We start from the raw sequence: 7,581 nt of genomic DNA on the forward strand, positions 1-7,581 counted from the left end.
AGGCAGGATATAGGAGATGGAACCTTCAAGAGGGAGAGAATTCTGGAGTAGAGCCAGGAGGGAGATCTGCCTGGGAAGATGTGACAAGATGGACACAGGGTACCTGAGAACAGGTAACCAGCCACATGACAGAATGGTATAATTTAAGTTATGATTTAATAAGAGAAGAATCTAGCTGTATGGCCAAGGTATTTGTGAATATATTTTGATTCTGAGTCTTATTTCTGGAAACATGGGGCTAAGAGGAAGAACCAGAACCTAACTACTACAGGTTTCATATTATATGACAAAGCTATAAAAGTCATGCGGCATTGGCATAAAAATGGATAAATGGAATCAAAGTAAAGACCCAGACATAAATCCTCAAACATATGGACACCTGATTTTTTATAAAGAAGCCTGAAATATACACTGGGGGGGAGACAAGATCTTCAATAAATGGTGCTGTTCAAACTCAATGCCTATAGATTCATACTTATCACCCTGCATAAGACTCAAGTCCAAATGGTCAACGACCTCAACATAAAACCAAATACAATGAGCCTGACAGAAGAGAAAGTGGGGAATAGCCTTGAACTCATTGACACAGGAGCTGACTTTCTGAACAGAACACTAATCGCATGGGCACTGAGATCAACAATTAATAAAGAGGACCTTGCCACCCCCCATGCCATGTGTTCAGGCAGGGGAAGACACCTAGAGGTCCACTGGCCACATGGCCCTTCCACAGTGGAAGCCACTCCAGTGTACAAGTATGTGGTGGAGAAATGGGAGAGAGAGAAGTGGAACAGTTTGTGCACTGTGGAGACATGCAGACTGGAGACTCGAGGTTAGAAAGGAGTCTGATGTGAGTGCCTTGCCCTGCCACCTGAGGCCATGGGGAAGTTTCAGCTGGTACCACCACTGATGGTCATGTCTGTGCCCATTCCCATGCAGCAGTAGGGGTCTATGTCGATGTCTAGGGCTCATATTATCACTAAAGACCATGTGGATGTGCCTGGTCTGGGCTGCTACCTGGGACCATGTTGATGTCCAAGGGCTGTGCAGAATGGACCCAACCCTCATTGGTTGGGACATTCTGGAGAGCTGGCCACACCCCTTGCTGACTGACTCTAGCACTTAGGAGAGTTAGCCCTGCACCTCACCTAAGTAACACAGGCTGGCTCTAATGGCAGAGTATCAGTTAGTCCTCAAACGTGTGACAGTGAGAGAGATGGCCCTGTCCCTTAAGTCTCCATGACACAGGGTAACAATAGGATATCTGCAAGATGTCCTGGTGAGGATCCAATTTTGATACTGTCACAGAAGCCAGAAGCCTCAAACCAAACCAATGACTCAATACATTTGCAAGGAAAGATGTGTTGACAAAAGGGTATAATGTGGGACACACTGTCACACACTACAGCTTCCATGAAAAGATGTTTTGTTTTGTTTATTTTTCTTTTTTCTTAATGTTTGCGGAGGGAGGCTGCAAGAGCAGAGGGAGGGTGTGAAGATGAGTGGAATTGGGGTATATGATATGAAATTCACGAAGAAACAATAAAAGTTTTTAAAATTATAAAAAAAATATATAAAAATGGGACCTCATGAAACTGAAAAGCTTCTGTAAGGCAAAGGATACCATCATTTAGACAAAGAGCATCAGTCTATAGAATAGAAAAAGATTTTTACCAACTCCACATCCAATAGAGAGCTAATATCCAAAATACATAAAGAACACACAAAAAAAACTAGATATCAAAAACCCAAATAATATCATTTTAAAATAGGGCATAGATCTAAACAAAAAATTCTCAGTAGTGGAAACTCAAATGGCTGAGAAACTCTTAAAGAAACGCTCAACATCCTTAGTCACCAGGGAACTCCAAATCACAGCTACTTGAGATTCTATCTCACATGAACCTTTCAGAATGGCTAAGATCAATACTACAAGTGACAGCTCATGCTAGCAAAGATGTGCAGTAACACTTGACCATTGCTGGTAGGAGTGCAGACTTGTACAGCCACTATGGGACTCTATAGGGTGGTTCCTTAGAAAGCTGGAAATCGGTCTGCCTCAAGATCCAAATATACTGATACTGGGCATATGCCCAGAGACCACTTCATCCTACCACAAGGGCACTTGCTCAACAATGTTCATTGCAGCTTTATTTATGATAGCCAGAAACTAGAAACAACCTAGATGTTCCTCAATACGAGAATGGGTAAAGATAATGTGGTATGTTTATTCAAAAGAATATTACTCAGTGGTTAAAAAATAACATCATGAAATTTACAAGCAAATGGGTAGAACTAGAAAGAAAAAACATTCTGAGTGAGGTAACACAGTCCCAGAAAGATGTATTTGCTTATGAATGGATAGTAACCATTAAATAAATGAGAATGAACCTACAATCTGTAGACCCAGAGAAGTTAGGTATAAGGGAAAGAACTAAGGGAGATACATGGATCTCCCTTGGATGGGGAAATAGAATAGATTTTATGGGTGGACTGAGGGAAGGGGGGACAGAAACAAGAGTGAGGAGGGGAATGGGAGATAGAGTTGAGGGAAGGAATGAGGAAAAAGACAGCTGGAATTAAGGGGGATTTGAGAGTTGATATGGAAACCTGATGCAGCAGAAACTTCCTAAGAACATATAAAGACAATCCTAATGAGGTCTCCTAATAACAGAGATAGAGAGTCCCAACTGCCCATCTCTTGCCACTAAAAGAGGCTTCCAGGACTGGGTTGCATTCAGTTGAGTTGTTGGCCAAGTGAGTCCCATGGAAATCCCCAAGCAACCCAGGCTGTTGCTAAGAAAATGGGTTGCTCTCTGAAAACTAACAATGGGGCCTCACTGCCAAGGAAAAACACCACACAACTCATTGAACACAGAAAGGTTGAGCTGGTGCCTACATGGAGCCTTCTCTCCAAATTCTAGTGTCTTTGGAATGGGAAGATACTCTGCAGGCTATCAAAGGAGAAATGTAAACACTAATCTCTCCACAAAGCCTTTGGCTAACAATCTGTCCTTTCTGCAAGATATGCTAGAGTAACGGTGGCACAGAACTGGTGGGAGTAGCCAACAATGTTTGATTGGCTTCAGGCACATTCCATGACCCTGAACCAATACTCAACACTGCTTGGGTAACCAAGAACCAAAGACCAGGTAGCCCGGAGACCTAGGGTAAAACCGAACACTACTGGTCATATGTATGTGTGTTTATGTACCCATAGACACACACACACACACACACACACACACACACACACACACACACACACACACACACACTGATATTTTGCTATAACCTAGATCGGTTCTTTACTCGGTCATTATCAGAGAAGCTTCCTCTTGCAGCAGAGGGGGAAAGACGCAGAGACCTACAGGTAGACATTACACAGAGAGAGACTCCTTGGAGCAAACAGCTCTATATGGGCTGTCTCCATCAAATCTCTCTCCTCAGAGCTCAGGGAACCACAAGGAAAATGAGGCAGAAAGAGTCTAAGAGTCAGAAAAGACGTGGGACACCAGAAGAACAAGACCTTCTGAATCGACCAAGCAAGGCTCACAGGAACTCTTAGAGACAGAAGCAGCACGCACAGGGCCTACGTGGGTGTGCACTGTGTCCTCTCCACACATGTTATAGCTTTCAGTTTAGTATTTGTATGGGACTTCAGAGTGTGTGAACGAGTGGCTCTCTGATTCTTGTGCCTGCTCTTGTGCTCTTTTCTTTCTGTTGGGTTGCCTTGCCCGGCCTCAACATGATGGCTTTTGCTTCATCTTGTATTTTATTTTATTTTTTGGTTGTTACCTCTTGCAAGCCTGTTCTTTTCTAATAAGAGACAGAAAGAGGGTGGATCCAGAGGGGAGGGAAAAGGGGAAAGAACTGGGAAGAGTAGAGGAAGAAGAAAGAGAGGAAACTAATAAGGATATATTTTATGAGAAAAGAATCTGTTTACATTAAACTTTTTAAAATTACAAAAACTGGGCTTGGCTTGTCCAAGATTAAACCTTATTTTCCAAAAGCATGCAGAGAAAAAGAGAGAGCCCTCTTGAGATAGTAAGCAAATTGAGGACTTAACACTTGCTCTTCTGAAGGGAGCCCAAAGGTCAACTACAGTTAGATAAATCTGTGAACCATAACAGAGCTCTTACTATTATCAACGGCATTCTCATGAAAAATGTTTGCCAATGCTGTGACCATTTTCACCTGTGCCAATCTGGTAAAGCCTTTTTTGACAACACCCTGAACGACTAACCAGATCTGTCCCTTAAAAAACTCAACAAATCATTCCTGGGATGCCATACTCTACACAGCCAACACGTCTGTGAGACTTCCCAGTCGTTCTCATCGACAGGCTCTGAGGCCCTTTTCTTTTCTTCTTTTTAAAATTTATTTATCATATATATATGTATCATATATCATGCTATATATATGAGTACACTGTCACTGTCTTCAGACACACCAGAAGAGGACATTGGATCCCATTACAGAAGGTTGTGAGTCACCATGTGGTCTCTGGGATTTGAACCCAGGACCTCTGGAAGAACAGTCAGTGCTCTTAACCACTGAGCCATCTCTCCAGCCCTCTGCGGCCCTTTTCTTACTGTTTTAATTTTGTGTGTGTCTTGAGTCCTTGTTCATTTACAACTGATGTCTTCCAGAGTCTAGGCCCTAAAAGTTCAAACAAAGCTTCACCACCATAACCACATCCTTGCACCTAGGGCCACCAGATCACCTAAAGCAGCACCCTTTGCTGGTAAGAAACCCAGAAGGGGGTCAGTCCAAACCCGTTTACCAATGCTCCTACTTGGATCTAAAGCATCCAGGAGCAGCCATCACCTGATACTCCTCGGAACTGAGTCCCAAAATCCTAATGAGAAAAACAAATGTATAAATTAAATATGTTAAAATGTTAACATTGAAAGGAAATAAATCGTCTTATAGCTGGGTCTAAGATAGCCAAAATTAACCAGGTTTTTTTTAATACTCAAAAAACAAACAAACAAAAAACCCACACATGACAGAATCTTTAGAGTTAACCTTTTGTTTTATTACGTTTGGCCCAAACTGTTGTGATTCAATACATAAAAATATCCTATAACACATGGCAAATTTACAGGCTGAATTTAATGCACATTGTGTTGATAAAGTGTTAAATGTTGTTTGTGCTCTCTGAGTAGCTGAACCTAGACAAGGGCTACATACCGCCCACCCCCACGCACACACCCATTTCAAACCCAAGCTTGTCTTAAAGTTTCCTCCCAGGCTCTCTGTCTGGGGATGTTATAGCACCCTCTCCAGCTCTGTGGCAGAGGAAACAAAACAGCCTGAGAGTAAAAATCATCCACCTTGAGAACAATTGAAAAGTGAAAAGATTCTACTATTACCACATGCTATTACCAGATGCTATTTTACCGTGTTATAAAAGTACCTACAGTGGCTGGGTGATGGTGGGGCAAGCCTTTAATCCAAGTACTCGAGAGGCAGAGCAGGCAGATCTCTGTGAGTTTGAAGCCAGCCTGGTCTACAAAGCAAGTTCCAGGACAGCCGGGGCTACACCGAGAAACTCTGGAGAGAGAGAGAGAGAGAGAGAGAGAGAGAGAGAGAGAGAGAGAGAGAGAGAGAGAGAGAGAGGAGAAATTCATTGGTAGGAAGCCAAGCCATGGAGTGAAACCTAAGTCCAAGCCTATCCACTCATCTATCAATCATCTCTTACCATTAATTCTTTTACTTTGCTGTATACTTAAGAAAACTCTTAAATTCAAAACCTAAAGTACAACTTCATAGATCATTCTCTGAGTGATACAGAACTCAGGAACAGGCAGCTAGATCCACTCACACATAGTAATTCCTCCAGAGCTGCAGAGTAGGGCCATGTAGGATCCACTGAGCTGCATAAGTGCCTGTTGATTGTCACGGGGCCAAGGCATCAGTGACAGATGTAACCATAGCAGCAGTTCCAAGCAACTGCTCATTCAATCTTCCTCAGGACCATAAGCTGGATAAAATGTGCAAGCAGACAGAGACCCATAACACACTGAGATTTTTAGGACAAAGAAAGGTGTCTTAACCTGTCAAAGACTTCTTTCCTGCACATCTCCTTGGAGCTGTATTTGAAGACAATTCTTCCAGCTAGTCCAAGTAGGAAAAAAGGCCTTAAATTAATGCACTTCCTCTAAAATTATGCCTTGAGTGTCTGAATGAACTTACCCATTGATCAGTTTTTGCTATGTGTACCGGTGAGGGTACTTGATTCTCCAAGAGACAGAATCAATAGAAAATGGAGTCTATATTATAGAGACAGTTTATTTGGGGGTTATTGTGGGTGTGCGTGAGCTATTTGTCATGTGATTCGTTGCCCCATGACCTGTCCACTGCAAGAGAAAAAGCCAGAAAGCCACTGACATTTTCAGTCCAGACCTGACTATATCAGAGACACTGGTACAGTCCCAGATCATGACAGAGAGAAGGATAGCAGTGACCAGACCTGGAGATGATAGGCATCTGGACATTACAGAAAGAATTTACTCATCCTCAGCCTCATTTTGTATTTTATTTTATGTGTATGGGTGATTTTTAATTTTTTTTATTTTCTGCATTTGGATATTTTCCCTGCATGTATGTCTATGTACCACATGCATACAGTACACAGAGGCCAGAGAGGAGTCAGGCAGAAAGCACTGTTAGCAGCCATGTGGGTACTAGAACTAAACACCAGTCTTCTAGAAGAACAGCCAGTGCTCTGAACCTCTGGGCCATCTCTTCAGCTCTCAAACTGGAGTTAATTAAAGAAGACTCACCTATAATCAGTTCTCCAGGAACTGAATGAAGCTCACTATATTAAACAGCTTTCCTGAAAGGGCGATGCATGGACATTAGAGGAGACACCAACAATAACTGAGAGTGACGGTATTTTCAATTCAGTTTCCCCAGATAGGAAAGGATTAACCAAGAATGAAGGTCTCCATGCCAATAGAGCTCCAAGCCAAAAGAGACAGTAAAGACAATAGCCTAGAGACCTAAACTGGCACAGCCCTGGCATATACGAGTTGGAGAGACCATCTAGGGCCCCACCTGGGTACTCCACTCACTGAGACCCACAGCTCTTCACAGTTCGGAAGTCCCAGCATGCCTCAGTGAATGAGATTCCCAGCATGCCACAGTGAATGAGATTCCCAGCATGCCACAGTGAATGAGATTCCTGGCAAGCACACTTTATCCTCTAACCCAGTGTCTCTCCACCTTCCTAATGCTGCCACCCTTTAATACAGTTCCTCATGTTGTAGTGACCTCAATCATAAAATTATTTTCGTTGCTACTTCACAACTGTAATTTTGCTACTGTTGTCAATCATAATATGCATGATATCTGATATGTAACCCATCCCCAAGGGATGACGACCCACAGGTGGAGAAACACTGCTTTAAAGAGCTTTGAGAGTCTCAGGTTAGAACCAAGATATGTCAAAGTTCTTCTGATTCCATTAGACATTTCAGAGCCTGGCACTATAGGCTCAGAGCTCAGATTCTTCGGAAGTAGCCATGATGCTTGGAGAGTCTAAAGAGCAAAAGAAAAGACACAACACACAGCAAA

This window comes from Rattus norvegicus, chromosome 2 (genome assembly GCF_021556685.1).
Source record: "Rattus norvegicus strain SHRSP/BbbUtx chromosome 2, alternate assembly SHRSP_T2T, whole genome shotgun sequence".
Classification (NCBI taxonomy): Eukaryota; Metazoa; Chordata; class Mammalia; order Rodentia; family Muridae; genus Rattus; species Rattus norvegicus.